This window comes from Scyliorhinus canicula, chromosome 19 (assembly GCF_902713615.1).
Source record: "Scyliorhinus canicula chromosome 19, sScyCan1.1, whole genome shotgun sequence".
Classification (NCBI taxonomy): Eukaryota; Metazoa; Chordata; class Chondrichthyes; order Carcharhiniformes; family Scyliorhinidae; genus Scyliorhinus; species Scyliorhinus canicula.
In genome coordinates this window covers 59,725,486-59,750,290 of record NC_052164.1, presented here as the reverse complement: position 1 = coordinate 59,750,290, position 24,805 = coordinate 59,725,486, and the positions used below count along the sequence as shown (strand labels likewise).

The 24,805-nt window shown below is 47.7% G+C and overlaps 1 long non-coding RNA gene across 1 annotated transcript; it reads left to right on the top strand.

Annotated features, from left to right (window-relative positions):
- On the top strand, positions 1 to 24,232 carry LOC119954339. Its single transcript, XR_005458215.1, has 3 exons — positions 1 to 33; positions 18,005 to 18,132; positions 24,151 to 24,232. It is a non-coding gene; the product is annotated as an uncharacterized LOC119954339 (long non-coding RNA).
- Positions 24,233 to 24,805: the final 573 nt, after the last annotated feature.

Genomic DNA, 24,805 nt, shown 5'->3' with positions numbered 1-24,805 from the left:
GACGACATAGCGAAGAGTGAGGCACAGCGAAGAGTGAGTTTGGAAATTTGAAACTAGGTGGGAATTCAAAGCTGGGTTGGGAGGGGATGCTTTTTATCCTTGGTAAGTAACTGGTAAGTAATTTTTTTTTTATATGTCTATTTATTTATTGTTTCTTTTGTTTTTTTGGAATTGTCGTTGTATAAGTTAACCTAAGGTTTAAGACATGGCAGGAGATCCCAGACCCGTGTCATGCTCCTCGTGTGCGATGTGGGAGCTCAGGGGCACGTCCACTGATCCTGGCTCCTTCACGTGCAAGAAGTGTATCAGTTGCAGCTCTTGTTAGACCACTTGACGGCTCTGGAGCTGCGGATGGACTCACTTTGGAGCATCTGTGATGCTGAGGATGTTGTAGATAGCACGTTTAGCGAGTTGGTCATGCCACAGGTGAAGGCTACTAAGGGAGAAAGAAAATGGGTGACCAAAAGACAAAGCAATAGTAGGAAGGCAGTGCAGGTGTCCCCTGCGGTCATCTCCCTGCAAAACAGATGTTCCGCTTTGGATACTGTTGAGGGAGGTGGCTCACCAGGGGAAGGCAGCAGCAGCCAGGTTCATGGCACCGTGGCTGGCTCTGCTGCACAGCAGGGCAGGAAGAAAAATGGCAGGGCTATAGTGATAGGGGACTCAATCGTAAGGGGAATAGACAGGTGGTTCTGTGGATGCAATTGAGACTCCAGGATGGTATGTTGCCTCCCTGGTGCAAGGGTCAAGGATGTCTCAGAGTGGCTGCAGGACATTCTTGGGGGGGGGGGGGGGGGCAAGAGGGAGGGAGGGATTCAAATTCCTGGGGGGGGGGGGCGGGCAAGAGGGAGGGAGGGATTCAAATTCCTGGGGGAGGTGGGACCAGTATAAACTGGATGGTCTGCACCTGGGCAGGACTGATGTCCTTGGGTGGTGTTTGCTAGGGCTGTTGGGGAGGGTTTAAACTAATGTGACAGGGGGATGGGATCCGATGTCGGGGGGGGGGGGGGGGGGGGGGGGGGAAGGAAGTAAAACGGGGCAAGAAACAAAGTAGTAAGGGGGAAAGTGTAAAGCAGAGAAGCCATAATCAAAAAGGGCCACAGTACAGGATCCAGTGACTGACTGAGGAGAGTGTGAAAGGGAGGTGGTCAATGCAGCATTGAGGGTGTTGTACCTAAATGCGTGCAGTATACAGAACAAGGTAAATGAGCTTGTTGCGCACATTGAAATTGGTCGGTATGATGTTGTGGGAATCGCAGAGACGTGGCTGCAAGGGGATCAGGGGTGAGATCTAAATATCCAAGGATATGTGTCCTATTGAAAGGACAGGCAGATGGGCAAAGGGGGCAGGTTTGCATTGTTGGTAAGGAATGAAGTTAAATCAATAGCAAGGAATGATATAGGATCAGAAGGCATAGAATCTCTGGGTAGAGTTGAGGAATGGCAAAGGTAAAAAGTCTCTGATGGGAGTTTATGTACAGGTCCCCTAGCAGTAGTCATGATGAGGCAGAAAATAAATCAGAAGATAGAAAAGGCTGTTTTAAAAAAAAAAGCAATAGTATAATAATCATGGGGGACTTAAATATGCAGGTGGACTGGGGAAATCAAGTTGGTAGTGGATCCGAAGAAATGAAATTCGTGGAATATCTAAGAGATGGTGGTTTGGAGCAGCTTGTGACAGAGCCTACTAGGGAGCAGGCAATTCTGGATTTGGTGATGTGTAATGAGGCAGACTTGATTAGGGAACTTAAGGTGAAGGAACCCTTAGGGAGCAGTGACCATAATATGATAGAATTTACCTGCAGTTTGAGAGGGAGAAGCTACCATCAGATGTAATGGTAATTTAATAAGGGTAACGACAAAGACATGAGGAGCTGGCCAGATTTGATTGGAGAAGGAGCCTAGCAGGGAGGACAGTGGAACAGCAATGGCAGGGGTTTTTGGGGATTATTGGGGAGGCACAACAGAAATTCATCCTGAGGAGGAGGAACCATGCTAAGGGGAGGACAAGGCATCCATGGCTGATGAGGGATATAAAGGACAGCATAAAGGCTAAAGAAAAAGCCTACAAAGTGGTGAGGATTAGTGGGAAAGCAGAGGATTGGGAAGGAGAGGACAACTAAAAAAGCAATAAGGGGGGTGAAAATGATGTACAAGTGAAAGTTGGGCAGCATGGTAGCCTTGTGGATAGCACAATTGCTTCACAGCTCCAGGGTCCAAGGTTCGATTCCGGCTTGGGTCACTGTCTGTGCGGAGTCTGCACATCCTCCCCGTGTGTGCGTGGGTTTCCTCCGGGTGCTCCGGTTTCCTCCCACAGTCCAAAGATGTGCAGGTTAGGTGGATTGGCCATGATAAATTGCCCTTAGTGTTGGGTGGGGTTACTGGGATAAGGTAGAGGTGTTGACCTTGGGTAGGGTGCTCTTTCCAAGAGCCGGTGCAGACTCGATGGGCCGAATGGCCTCCTTCTGCACTGTAAATTCTATGATAATCTATGAAAGCTAGCTAGTAATATAAAGGAAGATGGGAAGAGATATTTTCAATATTTAAAAGGTAACAGAGAGGCAAAAATAGACATTGGACCACTAGAAAATGTGGCTGGAGAAGTAATAATAGGAAACAAAGAAATGGCAGACAAACTGAATAATTTCTTTGCATCAGTCTTCATGGTGGAAGAGACCAGTGGGATGCCAGAGGTCCAGGGAGCACAGGTGAGGGCAGTGACCATTACTAAGGAGAAGGTTCTGGGGAAACTGAAAGGTCTGAAGGTAGGTAAGTCACCTGGACCGGATGGACTACACCCCAGGGTCCTAAAAGAGATAGCTGAGGAAATTGTGGAGGCATCAGTGATGATCTTTCAGGAATCACTGGAGGCAGGAAGGATCCCAGAGGACAGGAAGATGGCAAATGTAACACCACTGTTTAAGAAGGGAGGGAGGCAGAAGATGGGAAATTATTGGCTGGTTAGCATGACGTCGGTCATTGGTAAGATTTTAGAGTCTGTCATTAAAGATGAAACCGCGAAGCACTTGGAAGTGCATGGTAAAATAGGACTGAGTCAGCACGGCTTTGTCAAAGGGAGGTTGTCTGACAAATCTGTTAGAAATCTTTGAGGTGGTAACAACAATGTTAGACAAAGGAGAAGCAGTGGACTATTTAGATTTCCAGAAGGCCTTTGACAAGATGCCGCACAGGAGACTGTTAAATAAGTTAAGAGCCCATGGTGTTAAAGGTAAGATCCTGGCACGGATAGAGGATTGGCTGACTAGCAGAAGGCAGAGATTGGGGATAAAGGGATCTCTTAAAACAGCAATGAGGAGGAATTTCTTCAACCAGAGGATGGTGAATCTGTGGAACTCTTTGCCGCAGAAGACTCTGGAGGCCAATTCACTGAGTGTCTTTAAGACAGTGGTAGATAGGTTCTTGATCAGTAAGGTGATCACGGGTTGTGGGGAGAATGGCGGAGCAGACTCGATGGGCCAAGTGGCCTAATTCTGTTCCTATGTCTTGTGGAGCCCCCTGATGAGCCGGTGGTCATAGTGTTCCATCGATCACCCCCTGGAAGTGGGACATGCCAGTGATGGGGGCAAATGCTGCCGCCTTTGATTTTGTTGACAGGGAAGGGCCGGAGCATGGTTATTTGCATTACACACAATTCTGTGCCTAATCGTGCTTCCTGCGTTGTGAAACTGAGAATCTAGCCCCAAGTTCAGAAGGAATGTCAGGACAACAGCACTGAATTATCATCTGATTAGATCATCATCAAGTCAAATAAAAATTATTTGGAAAGACAAGAGAAAATCAAAATTTACACCTGAGAAATGTGCAGGTGCGGAGTCGCCTCCTCTTTGTGTCAGGCAGAAAGTCAAAGTGATCCATTCCCAAGACAGATCTTTCACAGAGCTTTGAAAGTGGCAACACAAGTGGACAAGGCAGTCAAGAAAGCATACGGAATGCTTGCTTTCATTGGACGGGGAATCGAGCATAAAAACTGTCAAAATTGCGACAATTGTAAAGAATCTTGGTCAGGCCACACTTGGAATATTACGCACAATTCTGGTCGCCACACTACCAGAAGGATGTGGAGGCTTTGGAGAAGATGCAGAGGAGGTTTACCAGGATGTTGCCTGGCCTGGAGTGTTCGCTGTGTGGAGAGGCTGAATAGACTTGGACTGTTTTAATTAGAATGACCGAGGTTGAGGGGCACATAATGGAGGTTGACAAAATTAAGAGGGGCATAGATAGAATGGATGGGCAGGCACTCTTTTGGGGGTGGAGAGGTTAGTCACTAGGGGGCATCGGTTTGTGCTCAGTAGAGGAGATATGCGAGGCAGGTTTTTTACGCAGTGGGTGGTGAGTGCCTGGGACTCGCTGCCGGGGGAGGTTGTGGAAGCCGATACGTTAATGGTGTTCAAAAGGCATCTTGACAAATACACAGATAGAATGGGTATAAAGGGAAACGGCACTAGGAAGTGCTGAGGGTTTTGGCCAAGTGTGGCATCCTGACCAGAACAGGCTTGAAGGGCCTGCCTGTGCTGTTTTGTTCTTTTGTGTAGAAGTTCTGTAATGAGCTAAGGTTACATCTGGTGACCACCCTAAATGAAGTGATGTTGAGAAGGAATAGATGCCAAGTGAGAGAATTATCCAACAACATCATAACTAACATTCCTGTAGCATCAGGAACATGCTCACATTAAAGTTCTGATTGGAATTCAGTGGTTAGCACAGTTACTGCACAGCTCCAGGATCCCGGCTTCAGTCACTGAGCCTGCACGTTCTCCCCGTGCCTGCGTGGGTTTCCTCCGGGTGCCCCCATTTCCTCCCATAGTCCAAAGATGTGCAGGTTCAGTGGGATTGGCCATGCTAAATTGCCCTTACTGTCAAAAAAGGTTAGGTGAGGTTATTGGGTTACGGGGATAGGGTGGAGGTATAGACTTTGGTAGGGTGCTCTTTCGAAGGGCCGGTGCAGACTTGATGGGCCGAATGGCCTTCTGCACTGTAACCTCTATGATTCTATGATATTATAAATTAGGGAAAATGGTATCACAATACTTAGTGCAAGATAATTGTCGGTCGATACGTCAATCACAAAAACGTGGCCATCCCAGATCTCAGCAAAGTTTCATGGTTATCAGATCAAGTAGGGGATGGCACAGTGGTTGGCACTGCTGCCTCACAGCGCGAGGGACCTGGGTCCGAATATGACCTCCGTGACTGTGTTGAGTTTGCGCTTGTTCCCCCATGTCTGCATGGGTTTCCTCCAGGTGCTCCGGTCTCCTCCCACAGTCCAAAGATGTGTTGATTGGCCATGCTAAATTGCCCCTTGGGCAAGGTGAGGTCAGATTACGGGAAGATGGCAGGGGGCGTGAGCCTAGGTGGGTTACACTTTCGGAGATCGATCCAGACTCAATGGGCTGAATGGTCTCCTTCTGCACTGATTGATTAAGTCGAGTCAGCAGAGCACCTATAGCTTTCAGAGACACTTGAACAATTAATGTGAGAGTCAATACATGTGTGAAATTGTTCAATTATCTTATTTCGTTATGCACAGGGTGGTGGGTGCCTGGAACGCTTTACCAGCGGAGGTGGTAGAGGCGGGCACGATAGCATCATTTAAGAAGCATCTAGACAGATGTATGAACGGGTGGGAACAGAGGGAAGTAGACCTTGGAAAATAGGAGACAGGTTCAGATAAAGGATCTGGATCGTCGCAGGCTGGGAGGGCTGAAGGGCCTGTTCCTGTGCTGTAATTTTCTTTGTTCTTTGTTATCCACATCCACCCTTTCGCTACCCCTCAGGATCTTTATAGTTTCAATCAAGTTGTCTCTTATTCTTCTAATCTCCAGTGAATTCGAGCCTGGCCTTGCCAACTTTTCTTCATAAGACAACCGTCCATTCTAGGTATTAGTCTGGTAACAAAACATTCAAGAAGCTCAACACCATCCAGGACAAAGCAGCCCGTTTGATTGCTCTCCCTTCTACAAACATTCACTCCCTCCACCACTGATGAGCAGTGGCCGCCATGAGTAACATCTACAAGATGCACTGCAGTAACTTACTAAAGTTCTTTAGACAGCACCTTCCAAACCCACGACCACTACCATCTAGAAGGACATGAGCAGCAGATAACCGGGAACCCCACCACGTGGAGGTTGCCTTCCAAGTCACTTAACACCCTGATTTAGAATACATCGCCGTTCCTTTACTGTCGCTGAGGTCAAATTATTTAACTCCCTCCCTAACAGGGGCTACAGGGGTTCAAGAAGGCAGTTCACCACCACCTTCTGAAGGCCAACCAGGGATGGGTAAACAAACTCACTGGGTAAGCTGTCATACACGGCTGTCTCACACTTCTGGCCCTGTTCCCTGCCACCTCTCGTTGAGGGTGATCCCAGGGGGGACGTTCAATTGTCCTTGGCACCCTGCCCTGTGCCATCTGCCAACCACCCCTTCTCCCCTCTTTTCCCCCCCCCCCCTCCAACATGGCACACCCAGGTTTAGCCCATCCCTAACACCCTTCAGACAAAGAATAGGGTAGCATGGTGGTTAGCATAAATGCTTCACAGCTCCAGGATCCCAGGTTCGATTCCCAGCTGGGTCACTGTCTGTGTGGAGTCTGCACGTCCTCCCCCTGTGTGCGTGGGTTTCCTCCGGGTGCTCCGGTTTCCTCCCACAGTCCAAAGATGTGCGGGTTAGGTGGATTGGCCATGCTAAATTGCCCGTAGTGTCCTAATAAAAGTAAGGTTAAGGGGGGGGGGGGTTGTTGGGTTACGGGTATAGGGTGGATACGTGGGTTTGAGTAGGGTGATCATGGCTCGGCACAACATTGAGGGCCTAAGGGCCTGTTCTGTGCTGTACTGTTCTATGTTCTAGAAGCAGGTCGGAATGTTGGTGAAAAAGCATTTACTGGTGACTATAAATATTATTGTGCCCTGACCCCAAACTCTCACCTCTGTGCTGCACCTGTGTCAATTTCCTGTGCTTGAACGCTCCTTCTAGGTGTGACCCCAGACAGCACATCTGGTGCGAAGGCGGCCTGCTGCTTCTCTCTCCCTCTCACCTCACAAATCTTTAGCGGCCGTCCGCTGGAGGACCTGTACCTGGATTGGTCTGACTGACTTTCAGGTGTCACAGGTGACGATGTGCCACATTGTTCTGCTCGCTCCCCATCAGATGTGACAGTGTCGGGTGGGGGGGAGTCAGAAATGCTGAGGTGTTCCAGCACCTCCCCCTGGGCCCCTTCATTTCCTCCTCCTCGGGGTACTCTATGGTTCCTGGGCTATTCCATAGGATGGAGAAGAGGCTGGAGTACACTCGAGGCTCCACCGTCACCTGGCATTGCCAGTCCTTGAGGCCTGCTCTCGTTTAAGCCATGGTCCTGATGCCCTCAACCACTGAGACTGGGACACATCCCTCAGCAAGTGAGACATGGCCCTCATTGCCTTGGTCGTGTCCCTCTGGCACTGTGAAACATCCCTCTGAGACTTTGCCATGACCCGTGCTGACTGATCTGGGTCAGTCAGTCAGAGAGCCAATGCTCTCAATGGCCTCGGCCATGGACCTTGTGACTAGACCAAGCTCTGGAGTAACACAGCAATATCCATGTGAGCCCGGGATATTTCTGCCTGTTATGAGATTCCTCTGCCCTGCACCTCAGCCAATGACCGCACAGGCCGTCACACGCCTTCAATGTCCTGACCCTTGGCTTGGACATCCTGCCCCAAGGCTTCTATGCATTCAGTGTTGGCCTGGAAGCACACCACACATTAGCAGCATTATCTCCTGCAGCTGAAGGTAGTTAGACTCCTCCATCTGCGTCTCACGGTGCTGGAAAATCACTGACAATCCCCTCCTGTAAATCCTGGCTGTGTCTGTATTTGTCCTAGTGATAGGATCGGACCTTCCAGAAGCACTACAGCTGCTTCTGGGATCGAGTAGCCCTCCGACCACCACACCCCCAACCCCCCTCCCTCCCTCTGGAGTGCCTACCTCCACCTGATCTGCTGCTACATGTGTGCAGTTCTCATCAGAGGGTGATCCATGTGACTCTTCCCTAAAATTCCCCACCGAGATGATAGTCTCGGTGATGGTGGAACTCATTATTGCAGAAGGCTGTGGAGGCCAATTCACTGTCTTTAAGACAGATAGATAGGATCTTGATTAATAAGGGTATCAGGGGTTATGGAGAGAAGGCAGTAGAATGGGAATGAGAAAGATATCAGCCATGATTGAATGGTGGCACAGACTCAATGGGCCGAGTGGCCTAATTCTGCTCCTATGTCTTATGGACTTATGCCAACCTCTGCTTCAGAGAAAATTCTGTCGTCTGCCTCATCCGCTAGCTCCTTCGCCCTCTGCTCCACACTCGCAGGTCTGCTCCCACAGGCCTGCGATGTCCGTGCCGGTTTTCTGCCGCTCCCATTAACTATGGGTCATCTGAGGGACATAATGGACATAGTGAGATGCACGGAGGGGAGTTTGATGGGGGACTGGAGCTGGTGGCATGTGTGTGTGCAAGGCACCTGGCCAAAGAGGGTAATACAGGTGCTGGGGTTTGGTGGAGGGTGGGTTATAGAATCATAGATATAAGGGAGTTGCAAGCAGGAGGGGTGTGGTTGGCCTCTAGGGGTATGGGGGATGATGAGGAGTGAGGGACAGGAGTGATGCCAGAGGCAGAGGTGCTGACTCACCTGAGCTGCCCTAAGGAGGTCATTCATCTTTTCTCGGCACTGGATTCCAGTCCTCCTGGTGAGACTGGCAGCACTGACCGCCTCTGCCACCTCCTCCCAGACCCAATTGACTATGCTGGGCTTGAGTCTCCTGTCCACCGTGGGAAGTAGGGTGCCCTCCCCCTCCTCCACATCCAGCATTCTATCCAGCTCACTCTGTTTGAATCTTGTCGCGAGTCTTCTCTGAGCCATCCTCTTGACTGGAATAGATACATCGATACATAGAAGATAGGAGCAGGAGGAGGCCTTTTGGGCCTTCATCATGATCATGGCTGATCACCCAACTCCATAGCCTAATCCTGCTTTCGCCCCATAGCCTTTGATCCCATTCTCCCCAAGTGAAATATTCAACCACCTCTTGAATATGTTCAATGTTTTAGCATCAACTACTCCTTTGGTAATCAATCCCATAGGGTCACCACTATTTGGGTGAAGAATGAGAGTGTGCAGGAACAGAGAGCTTAGAAACAGCTCCAGCTCGTCAGGCTCTTCAGTGTTAATTGCAGCATCAGCGAATCAGATGCCAGCGGGAATGGGAATTGTTCTCGCTTCATGTGGGTGGAATGCTGGCCCATTTTCATGTCCTGACTCGCTCCCGAATAGCACTCCCAACGGGAACGCGGCCCGCACGCAATTCAGTACTGCCGGCAACGCTTAGTCTCCCAAACGGAGAATCCTGCCCATGATCTATGCTAGGAATGGCAATCTCTTTCTCTCTGCTCATAGGTGTTGCATTGCTATTTAAATGTCTTGATTAGTCTCCTTACATTTCAAAATCACTGACTTCACCATCTGCACGATTCTTTCTGTTCGCCCATTTAACCTTGGACAGTGTGAGGATGATGGTTTACAGCCCATTTTGCGCACATGTCTTGGAAGAGTTTCCTGTGGACTGGTATCCAACACTATCTCCTCCAGCAACAAAAATAACTGAAAATTGTGCTCATCGTGTTTGCCACCGATATTAGTGAAAAGGTAGGAAATTTGGAGAATAGATGGTAACGTAACAAATAAGACGTCGTCATCTGTGACAGTAAACAAGTTACTCACTGTTCATCCTGTTCTTTCAATGTCCAATGTCAAACTGACCCAGATATTTCTGCTGCAGATTCTCAAAGGTCAATACGATTACACTTGCCGTAACCATCCAATCTTGGTGACTTACTGATCCTACAAATGGTCTCGATCTGGAGCTCACTGCATGCTGACAGTCTTGCACCACTGGTCCATTGGTGTCAACAATGCAGAAGACTTGTGGTCACCATGCACAACTTCCACAGCTCCACTTGGATTGGCAAACTTTGTTAAATAGGGTGAGTCTAGCTTGTGTTGACTATAACATAGACTCCCATTTTGCCATGTCTTTGAATATCCACAGTGGTAACATTTTGACACTTGTCCCCATATCTATCTTATCTTGTGCTTTCCACTTTCATGAGGACATCTCAACTGTGGTGAAAGCATCCAGGTGGGTGATTGCAACAGATGCTGTGCAATTGGTACTGCGTGGAAAGATTGTTCACTTTAGTTCATCACTCTCAGCCTTTGCCTACCCTGTTGAGTGTGCCTATGTTGAACTGCTATTTGGTGAACTATTATTTTTGCCTGTGTCAAATTTTTTTTTTTTTTTTTTTTTTTTTGCTGAGTTGTCTTGTTCTGGTTTCTGACCACTTTCTCACTCCCAGACTTCCTACATCATCCTGCTGAGTTCCCTTTCTACCACGTGCCTTGCAGGCTTCCCTAAATGCAGGAAAATTACGCAGCTGGTGCATTAGACTGCACTTGCCACATGTTTTGCCATCTAGATGCAGCCTAATTTTAGTTTTGCTCTTTGGTTAGACTGTCTATGCCGTGTCCCTTTTGTGCTTCAACCAGATGCTTTTCGAATATCTTTCGTAGCAACTATGCGATTAGCAGATCCATTATTCTCCCAGAAAAGTTGCAATTTCTGCCTTTGCCCAAACATCCCCATGAAGCTAAAAGCAAATTACTGCGGATGCTGGAATCTGAAACAAAAACAGAAAATACCGAACCGCCTCAGGTGGTCTAACAGCATCTGTAGAGAGAGAAGGGATGACTCTATCATGAAGTGGTCCCTCCTTTTCCTTGTAGTCTATAGGCCATCAGTTTAAGTCAATGGATTCTGAAGTTAACCTGAACTCTTGACTGACCCTCCAATTTCTTCCACCGTGTAAAAGGATCTTTCTCGACTGCTTCTGACAGTCCAGAAATGTTGACAGGGTGAAGACCTTCATTGCCAATCGCTATCTTTATTTTACTGCTTGCTTGCTGGGCTCTGTAACTGCAAGATTTATGAAGCACAATCCCATCCACTGTCTACATAATTTGAATTCATTGAGGATTTTCAGAGCCTTCCATTAATAACGAGATATTTTGTTGTCATGGTGTCAAGATTTTTTTTTGCTTCTCAAATTCTCGTTCCCAAGACTTTGCCCATTAATGATATTTCCCTGATGGAAGAAAGAAGAGTGAAGAATCGACTGTCTGCAACACTGGATCTCTAACAGCCACGGTCCATGGCCATGGAATAGATTTTCAGCCTCTACACTAGAAACGCTTCTTTGGCGGAGTTTTTTAAGCAGGAAAGACTCGCAATATAATCTTTTTTTATCATCTTTATTGTTGTCACAAGTCGGCTTACAATAACCAATTCGGATCAACTTTCCAGCCCAAACCGTCAGAACACTCTGCTCTCCAGTGTTTCAATCCACCTCTCCCTTCAATTACTTTCTTGGAGTACCAATTCTCGAGGGTGATCTCAGGACTGGATCCCAAACTGTTGCTTCTCCCAGCTGTTTGCTAGAGCTATCAGAGGCATTTTGACTTTTTGTCTTGCTCAATGATGTCATGAGTGCTGCCAGTAACATGAATTGCATTGTACACGGCTGTCACCTTGTCACTGCCACCATGTTGTGTTTTTAGCTCTTGAGTACAAATATTATGACAATAATAAATGATGGGTTCTTTATTGAAGAATAACGGATTCCAGAAGAGCTCACATGTCACCTACCGATCAATAACGCTGTACCTCTTATATCACATGTTAATTTGTATCACTTCCTGTGACGATATATACCAAACTATTTAGTTTTCAGCCGCATGTTAATCAGCATGTAAAACAACATGCAATACAAACAATATTACAACAGGTCACGGGTCCTTGAACTTGGCTGGTCGATGTGCTGCAGTTGGTACACAGAAGCTGGTCACAAAAGAAACCGAATGTTGGCCGCGCAGTTCTTCTTTATCCTCTGATCTTTTGGGCAGTCACGGGTAGGGATTCAATAGGATTTCAATCACCCTGATTGATTCTGGCCATTTAGGGGCAGATACCTTGATAGCTCAGCAGGTTCTAGTTGTTATTGTCCAAAGCACATAGGCACTCCCAAATAAGGGAAAGGTGACCCTGAGTATGTTACTAATGTTAAGTTTCAATCTGAAGCCCATTATTCTGGGGAGACCTGTGATTGGCCTCTAGCAGGTGCAAGTTTCTGCATAAGTCTGAGTTGTTTGCAATCCAATGTCTGTGTCCCAACCTGACCACAATTCCTTTATTGAATTCCAAAAATGGGAGCTCAGACTGTGTATATCTGTGGGTGGAGACTCTTGCCTTCCACTTGCGGAGCTGGAATGTGAGGATGCCAATATATATTACTGCAATTAGGAGGAGGACTTCAGCTAGGTGGGAGATGAGGCATATTAGGGGGTGGTTTCGAAGGCTGGGGTTCCAATTTCTAATGTCGTCCCACCAGGGCGGGGTCTCGGTTTGTAACAATTGTCGGATGTTATTCTGGGTCTGTTTGGTGTTTGGGGCTAGTTTAGGTCCTGCCCTGATTTTGTACAAGGCTAAGTTACCCTTTGTGAGTGTCCCGGGGCATTTTTGTCCAATTCCAAATCCTTTATCGGGGCTTTTTGCTAAACCTCCAATTTCAGGACACCCTTCATTTGGAAATTCCCACTATCCCCTTTTTCCGGTGGTTCTGGTGTGGTCCCATTGGGCCGTTTGTATATTGCTCTTTGATTGTTACACCCAAATAGGATGCTTATGTTGTGGTTTACCCATAATGTACCATCCTCGCATTCCCCTGCACTAGGTGATGCAAACCATAGATACCCTGAGTACAGAGAGTTGATATTGTCCTGTGCTCGGAGTCCAGTTGTTCCATTGAAAATGTTGATGAAGAGGATGGTTCCTGGATTCATCCTGTGCTTTGTCTGTTGTCCGTGTAATTCTAGGGAATCGAGCATAATATTTTGTTAATATCTTTATATTTAGCATCTGTATCTATTACTCTTTCTCTCTCATTCCAATTACCTGTTATAACTGTGTTGATTGTCACTATGCGTGACTCCACCATTTTGTTTTAAATAAGTTTAGGAGAGAGACAAGAAATGTAAATTAAAGTGCAGAGAATTAAGTATGCGTATTTCTGAATTTTGGGACAGCCCGTGTTTCCATAGCAGCAGTGGTCAACAACCATCGTATTTTAAGTGTAACTAGCATGGGGGGTGATCAGAGTGGACAGAGCGTTGTGGGAATAGTCTTCATCCCACAACCAGTGTAGATCAGACTTGGAGAGAAGGTTAAGACCTGCTCAGGTTATGTAGTAGGTAGAAAGCCATTCCAAATAGTCGGAGGATGTCATGAGGTGCATACAGGCCGCTGCAGGTGACGATAGTGTGGGATCCCTGGGTAGAGCGGGAGAAATGCTGTTTCTCCACTACCCAAGTGTTACTTGACCATTTTGGAGTCCCCAGGCAGGGCAGGGATTAGTGCCGTGTCTCCCTACCTGAGTCCCTGTAAAGAACAGGACAAATTTTTAATCCTGTAGAATCGTCTCCACGGGGATTGCACTTCGAAAGGGCAGCATACCTTTACGAGTTTGATGTAGGCTTCTATGAGTTTGATCAGCTGTGTGAGATGATTCGGTGTCCGACTGGCATGAGTTAAAACCATGGCGTGAGGAGTGCAATCGAAGAGGAAGTAGGAGGGCAGTCTCCATCAGAAATTGACCACCTTAATTCTTAGGAGGCATCCGCTTTTCATCATTTGGACACCTCAGATATTTGGTTAGAGCAGTGCATGCCTCAACTGTTCTGTTAAAATGCCCAGAAGAGGCTCATCTACTGAATCATCTGCCTTCCCTGGCCGCCAGACTAGTGTCTGCAGATTCATGCCATTACTCGGGTTGTACACGGTGTTGCTGTGTGCGACATCTGCTCTTACCAGTCTGTGCGTAGGATCACGGTACCATAGTGGAGTGTTGGGGGGGGGTAGGCGGAGTGTATGGCGGCCATGATCTGGGTCCACGAAGGTGGAAGCAATGCTACTAGGGGAGTGAGGAAAAAGCGATAGGGCATGCCAGTCAGTCATGGGTCCTAAATAAACCACTGTCCTGAGAGAGTGAAGCACATCCTCTGTTGCAATTGGGTCACCAGGTTCGCTATCCTTAGAAAGGGTAAGTCGGGTCCGTAGGGTCCTCAGAAAGATCAAGCCAGTCGCTAGGGTTGCTATCAAGATCAAGCAGGTCGTCGTCTGAGTCAAGTTCAAGTGTGGCGCCAGCAGGTGTAGGTGGGGTAAAGGGAAGGGTGTCGTCATGAGGGGGGAGTGGTTGGTCAGTGGGCAGGGTGTCATTGTCTCCCATTGCCAAGGTGATGTGGTGGACGTGGTTATATTGGGCTCCGTAGGCTTTTGAGTTGATTGATGTCAAACCAACGAGTCTTGCCGTTAGGGTATGCTGTCTTGTAAATGGAGGGGTTTACTTTATCTGAAATGGTGTAGGGGGCTGTGAATTTAGGGGATAGAAAGGAGCTTGGGTTGTACAGCGAGATCATAACTTGCTGGCCAACTGTATACAGTATTCTATGGGGTGGGCCCTTTTTATCAAAGTAGGCTTTACCGTGCCTTTCCCTGGCGCCTAGTTGGACAGCAGCCAGTTGTGCCACTTTAATGTTCTCTGTCATCTGTTGCACTGCTTTTTCGTGGGTGAGGGCGGTCATTGCAGGGTTGGCCAAATCCAGTCCTAACAAATACTCATTGCTTTTCATTGGCCTGCCAGTCAGGGGTAAAGCCTGTGGAGCTGGAATCCTGTCTCTAATAATCATGAGGGCGAAGGGAATTACTGTCCCAAGTAGCATTGTTTTCATAGAATGTCATAGAATTTACAGTGCAGAAGGAGGCCATTCGGCCCTTCGAGTCTGCACCGGCTCTTGGAAAGAGCACCCTACCCAAGGTCAACACCACCACCCTATCCCCAGTAACCCCACCCAACACTAAGGGCAATTTATCATGGCCGATCCACCTAACCTGCACATCTTTGGACTGCGGAAGGAAACCGGAGCACCCGGTGGAAACCCACGTACACACTGGGAGGATGTGCAGACTCCGCACAGACAGTGACCAAAGCCGGAATCGAACCTGGGACCCTGGAGCTGTGAAGCAATTGTGCTATCCACAATGCTACCGTGCTGCCCATGTTTTGCTGCACTGTCTTCCTGATAATCGATTTTAGAGTGTGGTTCATGCCCTCGACTATGCCACTGGACTGGGGGTGGTATGCTATGAGGAAATTCTGCTTGATCCCAAAGATAGCCATTGCATTTTGCATTACCCTGCCGGTGAAGTGGGTCCCTTGATCTGACTCATTGCTGTGTGGAAGACCCCAGCATGTGAATATTTAATAGGTCAGGATTTTAGCTGTAGCTTTTGCTGTGTTCGTGCTGGTGGGAAAGGCTTCTATCCATTTGGTAAATGGATCAATGACGACCCGAACACATTTAAAACTATTTCTGCAGGGTGGGAGGGGACCAATATAATCGATTTGAATATTTGTCCAGGGGCCTTCTACAGGTGTGTCTTAATTGTCCCTTCTTTGCATAATGATCAGGATTGTTTTGGGTGAAAATTAGGCAGTTCTCAACATAATGGGTGACATCGCTTTTCAATTCAGGCCACCAGCACAACGTTTTTAAATGGGCAATGGTAGTGTCTATTCCCTGGTGTCCGTCATGAAACTGGTATATTAACTCGTTTCTGTCCTGGGTGGGGACCACATAAATTCCTTCCTTTAAGACTCTGCCACCTCTATAGTGAGTGTATTCTTCCATTTATCATAAAGGGCTGGGTAGGTGCCGTTTAAAACTTGTTTTGAGGGATTTGTCTGCATTCTGGGCTTGGGATAGATCTGCGATGTTTGTTTGGGACACCTGGATTGCATGCATTTGCTCACCTTCGGGTGGTTGCCAGAAGTGACCATTGCGGGTTCCAGCTTTAGCTAAGGCCTTGCTGTTCGGAGTGGGGAGGTGCGGTGATGGCTTTTAACTTTAATTATGCCGTATGTGCGTCCAGTGGCTTCATTAATGACTTGCATAAGTAAAGGGGCTGAGGGTAAAGGTTTTCTGTCGGTGGACACAAAACCATGGGGGGGGGAATTCGGTCAAACTATTGCACATCCATGCTGTCTGAGTGCATGTCCGCAGGCATTGGGAAAGACTCGGTGAGCGATTACATAAGCTATGGCTGCAAGTTCTGCGGCTTGGGTTCCCAGATGTTCTGGCAATTTGAAAGCTACTTCTTGCAGTGAACATCCCTGTGAATCCTCCAAATATATACCGCATCCAGTTATCCTGACACCGTTCTCAATGGTGCAGGAGCCATCAACATAGATTTTAAATGTGTCCCTTGATCGTTAGAGATCTGGGTTTGTTGCTGCCTGCTCATAGCTGTAATGACTTGGGAATAAAGGGTCCTGTGTGCTGTTTTGCTGTAGTGATCTGGCACTCATGTGGGGCCCCCGCATATTGCAAGTTGTCTGCTAAAAATGTGAGGGCCTTGGTGCGCTTTACAGAGATGTCCCTGCCTTGCAGTAGTAATGTCCAGCGCGCTGCTCTAACCTGGCTAACTGAACTGTCTTTAAGTCTATCATCTAACAGAAGCTGAGTCGGGGTGTGTTCCGTGAGGATTGTGCCCGGGTTGAGTCCTGTAATGTACGCAAAGTATTGAACTGCTGAAAAGACTGCAAGCAGGTGTCGTTCACAACCAGAAAATCCTTGTTCTACGGGGTCTAAACTCTGGAAGCATAGGCTACGGGTCCTAATCGGTCATGCCGTTCGTGTAGGAGTACTGGTGAAAGGGTTTGATCAGTAGCTGCTACCTCTATGGCATGTGGCAAGTCAGGGTCAGGAAATTGTAAAGCAGGGGCTGCCGCTAAGGTGCTCTTTAACTCATTTAGGGGCTGGTTAGCACAGGACTAAATCACTGGCTTTGAAAGCAGACCAAGGCAGGCCGGTTCAATTCCCGTACCAGCCTCCCCAAACAGGTGCTGGAATGTGGTGACTAGGGGCTTTTCACAGTAACTTCATTTGAAGCCTAATTGTGATAATGAGCGATTTTCATTTCATTTTTTCATTTCATTTACTGCGTTTGTGCTGTGAAAGCCAATTCCAGGGGAGCATTCTTTTTCAGAAGTTCTCAGAGCTGGGTGGATTTAGTGGTAAAACCATCAATGTGATTCCTGCAATTTTCAACAAACCCTCAATGAACGTAGTGCACTTGCATCACGGGGCAGGGGCAATTGTACGATGGTGTCAATGCGCTTCTGCTCAATTTCCCTTTTGCCGTGGGTGATGATTGTCCCTAAGTAAAGTACTTTATCCCTCATGACTTGTGGGGTTTTTTGGGGTTGACCTGACAGCCGCTGGAGTGGAGCAGGGCGGGCAGTTCGGCTAGCAGAGCCACATGCTCGTCCTTGGTGTCGGTTTGCAAAAGCAGGTCGTCCACATACTGTACTAAGCACTCAGGGCGGGAGAATTTGGACAGACCAGTAGCTAATTGTCTGTGGAAAATGGATGGGGAATTGTGGGAGACACGTCCAAGTGATGGCTTAAGTAAGTCGGTGCAGACTCGATGGGCTGAATGGTCTCCTTCTGCACTATGTTCTATGTACTGCTGGCCTTGGAACGTAATAGAAAATTTATATTGGCAATCTCGGTCTCGGGGAATGGACCAGAAGCCATTGCTAATATCACGGTGAAATATTTCATGTGCACGCCCTGTTTAAGCACGGTCGCAAGACTCGTGGTAACGGTGGGGGCTGTTCAAGGGGTCACTTTATTCAATTCACAATAATTGATTGTGAGTCACCATGAGCCATCTGGTTTCTTAACCGGCCAAATCGGAGCATTGATGGTGGGCGCTACAGGTCGAATTTCGCCTTGCTTTAATAAACTGCCAATCACCTTTGTAATTTTGTTCTCAGCCCGCTGGGGAAAGCCGCATTGGTTTGGGGTCCGGCCTGTAATCATCACCTCCTCAGATTTGCCCGCAATCACGCTTTTGCATAGCAAAGACCTCTTTGTGTTTGATGAGCACCTCCCTGATGGTCGGGTAAGTGCTAATTGCGAAAGGATTAAACCAGTGTTCTCCACCTGAACAAATTCGATTAACATAATCACCCACTGATGGTGTGATAGGAGCTCTCATTATAGATAGATAGAGAAATACAGCACAGAACAGGCCCTTCGGCCCACGATGTTGTGCCGAATTTTTGTCCTAGGTTAATCATAGAATTTTGGACACTAAGGGCAATTTTTTATGGCCAATCCACCCAACCTGCACATCTTTGGACTGTGGGAGGAAACCAGAGTACCCGGAGGAAACCCACGCACACACAGGGAGGATATGCAGACTCCACACAGACAGTGACTCAAGTCAAAATCGAACTTGGGACCCTGGAGCTGTGAAGCAATTGTGCTATCCACAATGCTACCGTGCTGCCCTTAAGAAGAAGTTAATCTATACTCCATTATTCTACCCTAATCCATGTACCTATCCAATAGCTGCTTGAAGGTCCCTAACGTTTCCGACTCAACTACTGCCACAGGCAGTGCATTCCATGCCCCCACTACTCTCTGGGTAAAGAACCTGGGCGCGATTCTCCGCCCCCCTCACGACGGGTCCGAGAATAGCGGGAGGGCCTTCCCGACATTTTTCCCGACCTCCCGCTATTCTTTCCCCCCACGGCCGCCCCCCGACACGAATCGCTGCTCGCCGTTTTTTTACGGCGAGCAGCGATTCTCCCCTAGCTGATGGGCCGATTTCCCAGGCCTTTACGGCCGTTTTCACGAACGGCAACACACCTGCTCTCTCCGTTTGTGAAAACGGCCGCAAAGTGCCGTTCTGGGTAACCATGGCACCGATTGGCACGGCCATGGGCCCGCGATCGGTGGGCACGATCGCGGGCAGCGGGTCCGAACCCCGCGCACTCTTTGTTCCTCCGTCGCCCCACTGGATCAGTCCGCGGGGCGGCTGAGGAGCATACCGGCCCGTGCATGCGCGGCTGACGTCATCGTGCGCGTCAGCCGCCGTTAACTTTGGCGCGCGGGCTTAGCGAATTTCGCTACGCCTGCGATGCCGAGGTTCACGGGGCCCCGCTGTTAGCCCCGACCGGGGAGCATAATCGGGGCGCAGAGGCTGCCGGGAAACACGGCCGGTTTCACGGCAGCCTTCACGACTCTCCGCATTTGCGGAGAATCGCGCCCCCTACCTCTGACATCCCCTCTATCTTCCACCATTTATCTTAAATTTATGTACCCTTGTAATGGTGTGTTCCACCCGGGGAAAAAGTCTCTGACTGTCTACTCTATCTATTCCCCTGATCATCTTTTAAACCTCTATCAAGTCGCCCCTCATCCTTCTCTGTTCTAATGAGAAAAGGCCTAGCACCCTCAACCTTTCCTCGTATGACCTACTCTCCATTCCAGGCAACATCCTGGTAATTTCCTTTGCACCTTTTCCAAAGCTTCCACATCCTGCCTAAAATGAGGCGACCAGAACTACACACAGTACTCCAAATGTGGCCTGACCAAGATTTTGTACAGCTGCACCATCACCTCACGGCTCTTAAATTCAATTCCTCTGCTAATGAACGCTAGCACACCATAGGCCTTCTTCACAGCTCTATCCACTTGAGTGGCAACTTTCAAAGATCTATAAACATGGACACCAAGATCTCTCTGCTCCTCCACATTGCCAAGAACCCTACCGTTAACCCTGTTTTCCGCATTCATATTTGTCCTTCCAAAATGGACAACCTCACACTTGTCAGGGTTAAACTCCATCTGCCACTTCTCAGCCCAGCTCTGCATCCTATCTATGTCTCTTTGAAGCCGACAACAGCCCTCCTCACTATCCACAACTCCACCAATCTTCGTATCATCTGCAAATTTACTGACCCACCCTTTAACTCCCTCATCCAAGTCATTAATGAAAATCAGAAACCGCAGAGGACCCAGAACTGATCCCTGTGGTACGCCACTGATAACTGGGCTCCAGGCTGAATATTTGCCATCCACCACCACTCTCGGTCTTCGATCGGTTAGCCAGTTTGTTATCCAACTGGCCAAATTTCCCACTATCCCATGCCTCCTTACTTTCTGCATAATCCTACAAGTGTTATGGTGGACATCTGCCATACACAACTATTTATGGGGTCAAATGAGAGGTTATTGGAGTTAGAACAAAGAAAAGTACAGCACATGAACAGGCCCTTCAGCCCTCCAAGCCCATGCCGACAATACCGGGCAACTAAACTCAAATTTTCTACACTTCCTGGGTCTGTATCCCTCTATTCCCATCCTATTCATATATTTGTCAAGATGCCCCTTAAATGTCACTATCGCCCCTGCTTCCCCAACCTCCTCCGGCAATGAGTTCCAGGCACCCACTACCCTCTGTGTAGTTTTTATTTAAAAAAAATTTTTTTTTTAAATTGCCTCGTACATCTCCTCTGAACCTTGCTCCTCGCACCTTAAACCTATGCCCGCTGGTAATTGACCCCTCTACCCTGGGAAAAAACCTCTGACTAGCCACTCTGTCTATGCCCCTCATAATTTTGTAGACCTCTATCGGGTCGCCCCTCAAACTTTGTCGTTCCAGTGAGGACAAACCAAGTTTATTCAACCGCTCCTCGTAGCTAATGCCCTCCATACCAGGCAACATCCTGGTAAATCTCTTCTGCACCCTCTCTAAAGCCTCCACATCCTTCTGGTAGTGTGGTGACCAGAATCGAACACTACATTTCATGAACACTATACTTCATGAAATCCATTCCTAAAATATGCTCTGCAATGGATGGTAGTTCGACCAAAATGACAGAATGATTAGTGGCTATAGTTCCAACATGAACAGGTATAGGGGCTGTAATATATCCTTCCTGCATGTGCCCAGTAAATCCGTTAAGTGTGATGGTGTCTGTGATCGGCCATGGGGTTTCAAGTTGCAGGGTGGATGGTCTGAGCCCACCTGTGTCCCAAAGAAAATCAACAGAATGACCCCAGACTTTGCCTGTGACTACCTGCGTCACAACATTATCCCAGCGTGTATCACAGACCCACGTTGGAGAGGCCGAGCATCGTCTATCGAGGGAGGTATACACAAGATCATCTACGCGGGCATTTACAGTATGCATGGGACGAGCGTTGCCTTCTTGTTGGCGTGGTTGGCCGTCGTGATCAGGCCTATTGTTTCTTGGTGGGGAATTGGAGTTTCCCTGTGGTCTTTGGTTGTCAGGTGGTGGATTTTGTCTACATTCACAGGCAAAGAGTCCCGATTGCCCATAGCTATAACATGACCCTCAGGGCGCATTAGGTGGACCCGGTGCTCTGGTGTATTGCTCTTTGGTATATTGTTCCCTTGGATATTGGACCTCTCCTCTACCCTCATTTATCCAGGCGGGTCCCTGCTTGGTCTTACCTGGGTGCATGGCATCTTCCAGGCCGTTCTGTTGTATCTGCTCCTGCAGTGACTGTTCCATGCTCTAGATAAATGCCTCAGTACCCATGCTTCATTGTGTGCCTGCTCTGCTGGGTCAAAGTTTGCACAAGCCTTTCTACCTGCTTCTGTGGCATGTGTCTTCTTCATCTAAGTTAGCGTGGTTTAAATCTCCAAATACGGCTTTGAAATGTATCCAGAGGCAACCGGCAAAGGCAGTCGGATTTTCCCCTTTCCTCTGTCGGCATTTATTTAAACCGTCCACAGGATCCCCTCTATTAAAATGAAAATGAAATGAAAATCGCTTATTGTCACGAGTAGGCTTCAATGAAGTTACTGTGAAAAGCCCCTAGTCGCCACATTCCAGCGCCTGTTCGGGGAGGCTGTTACGGGAATCGAACCGTGCTGCTGGCCTGCCTTGGTCTGCTTTCAAAGCCAGCAGTTTAGCCCAGTGTGCTAAACAGCCCCTTATTATAACCCATGGCAGTTAATATAGCTTCCTTCACTTCATCTCGGGTTCTCCCTCCTACATTTTGGGGGCAGGTAGAGCTGATCGTACGGATTGGCCAAGGCTCATAACTATTAATTTTACCTCTTCCCGTTCATCTAAACCGTACATAATTTTCTGTTGGCAAACCTCTTCAAAGAAGCAATGCGGGTCCGCAGTGGGCTCAAATGTTGTGATCTTGTTACACCTGTCCCTAAACTAGGTTACCGTGAGTGGGGTGGTGTAGGTAATAGCACAACCTGCAGAATTCCCTATCTTTCTTTCTGGATTCATGGGTGCCGGGGCAGTCTCACTACTCGCTGGGATTGGTGTGACCTGTGCCTGCTGGTGCATTTATTACTGGGGTTGGTGGTGGTTGCTTTCGACTCTCAGTTCTTATTGCATACATCTGAGCGCTTTTCTGTAACTCCTCCCAATCAGCCATCTCTTCTTCCTCTGTCCCTACAGTCCTGAAGGTACACATAAATCCCTCTTGAACTGAAAGCATTGAATGGAGTCTTTCTATTTCTCGCTGGCATTTGGTGTGGTCAGCGCTAGCTTGCCATTGCTGCTTAGTGGACTGATCGAGTGCTCTTAGCTGCCTGTAAATTGGCACATTTTTTCTCTAACTGGGTGACCTTCTAATCGGCCTCCACTCTTACCACAACAGCACGTTGTGTGTCCTGGTAGGCCTTGTCGTACTGGGCTTGGAAGCTGCTAAGATGGATCATACTAGATTGGTGGACACTTTTAACACCTGCAATTTCCCTGTCCTTAGTGGCTAACTTCTCCAGGTGTTCCTCATCATCTTTTTTTCTGAATAATCTCCTTCTTCTCTACTTGACCGCGGAGCAACTCCAAGGTCTTCTCCTTGGTTGCTCTTAACTGAGCCAAGCAGCACACTTCGGCCATTGGATTTTTAAACTTTGTTACATTGTTCTTGTAAATCCCGCATAAATCATCCCACCAAGTTTGCCCTATCTTCCCCGGACCTGACTCGATGTTCGCACAGAAATTTGCCTGTAGGGGCCATCTTTCCCTTTTTAAGTATTTCCTCAGTACATCCTCCCATATGGGACACTTCTCAGACATGTTGAACACTTCTACCTCAGTTTGCTGTGGATTCATCTTCTTCTTTTTCTGACATTTGCGCTCTATTTCTTCACTATTTAATTGGGAATAGGGAGTCGATCGAACAACTTATGGCTATGTTCCGGTTCAAAATCCCTCTAGATTTGCGTGCAAGTCCGTAGAGTTTACCTTATCCTTCCCTGTTAGTTTTGCATGTGGTTAGTATACACTTTCGAAATTCGGTTATTTGGTCAATACGGAACTCTTATTCGTGGTTCGTTTTTCCTTTTTACCAATTTAATCAAAGTTGTGGGATCTTTCGGAGTAACAGAGTCCCACCAGAGTCGCCAATTATGCTGACTTCTATCTTTATTAATAATACCCACAATATGCGAGTGCGTTCCGTGTATTGGACAAATGACCACAAAACCAGTATTTTAGTACTATCAGTTTATTATCAAACATAGGATTAGCTCTATATACTTAATAAATTACACGCTCTGATACATTAGACTATATCTAGCAATGTAAACTACCTTTTACTCAACTTCCAAGTGACCTGCTCTGTTCAGGTTAGATAAGGCCTTTATCTGGTTCCCCATATGTGGCCGCTGGAGGTTGTCTGATTCGTCTAGGCTGAGTGTCATCCTTCAGGTGGAGGTCGCGGGTCCTTGAACTTGGCTGGTCGATGTGCTGCAGTTGGTAGGCATAAGCCGGCCCAAAAGAGACACAATATTGGTTGTGTTCTTATCCTCTGATCTTTTGGGCAGTCCCAGGAAGGGATCCAATGGATCAATAGGATTTCAATCACCCTGATCAATTCTGGCCAATTAGGGGTGGATATCTTGATAGCTCAGCGGCTCCTAGTTATTGTCCAAGGCACATAGGCACTCCCAAATAAGGGAAAGGCGACCCTGAGTATGTTACTAATGTTAAGTTTCAATCTGAAGCCCATTATTTTGGGGAGACCTGTGAGTGACCTCCAGCCGATGCAAGTTTCTGCAGAAGTCTGAGTTGTTGTTTGCAATCCCACGTCTGTGTCCCAACCTGACCACAATTCTCATCATCCTTTGCAGGCGACCATTTTAGATGGCCACAATGGACAATTAATGTGTCTAAGCTTTTAAGTTGGACTTCACCTTTACTTTGAGTGGCTGGTAAACTGAGGGTTGACCTATGGCCCGAAGACAAAGCAGGATGTGATGTTGTGGTCTGACATCAGTGATTATACATCTTGATGGACTTGGCTGGCAGCCAATGAGCTGGCTTAAATTGCCAGGCTTTTGCTGATACTCAATGTTGATTAATGCCGATCGTTCTGCAGAGCCAGGGGGATTCATCTTGCTTTCAGTTTTAAAAATACCTCCAGCAACACCTCTACTGGAGCTCTCTTCAAGAAAACCAATCCAGCCAGTTTTTCCTCTTTATTCAGCCTGTGAGTATTTAATTCTTGGAGGCAGAGTTGGAGGGAACTCTGGGTTTCTCTCCCTGAAATTTTAACAGACCTCTCTAAAATGTTGTGGGAGCTGCTCTGATACTCTGGTTTTCCTCTGTAAAGCTGGGGAACATTCTGGTGAGATTGGAAAGCACTTAAGTTTAAAACACAGGCTGCAGTTGGGGAGAAGGTGAGACTGAAAATCTTAAGACTCAACCTGGCCTGAGGCTGTTCTCTTGAATGAAGGCCCAGGGTAACAAAAGTTAAAGTTCCTCCCTCAGAGGAAACCCTACAGT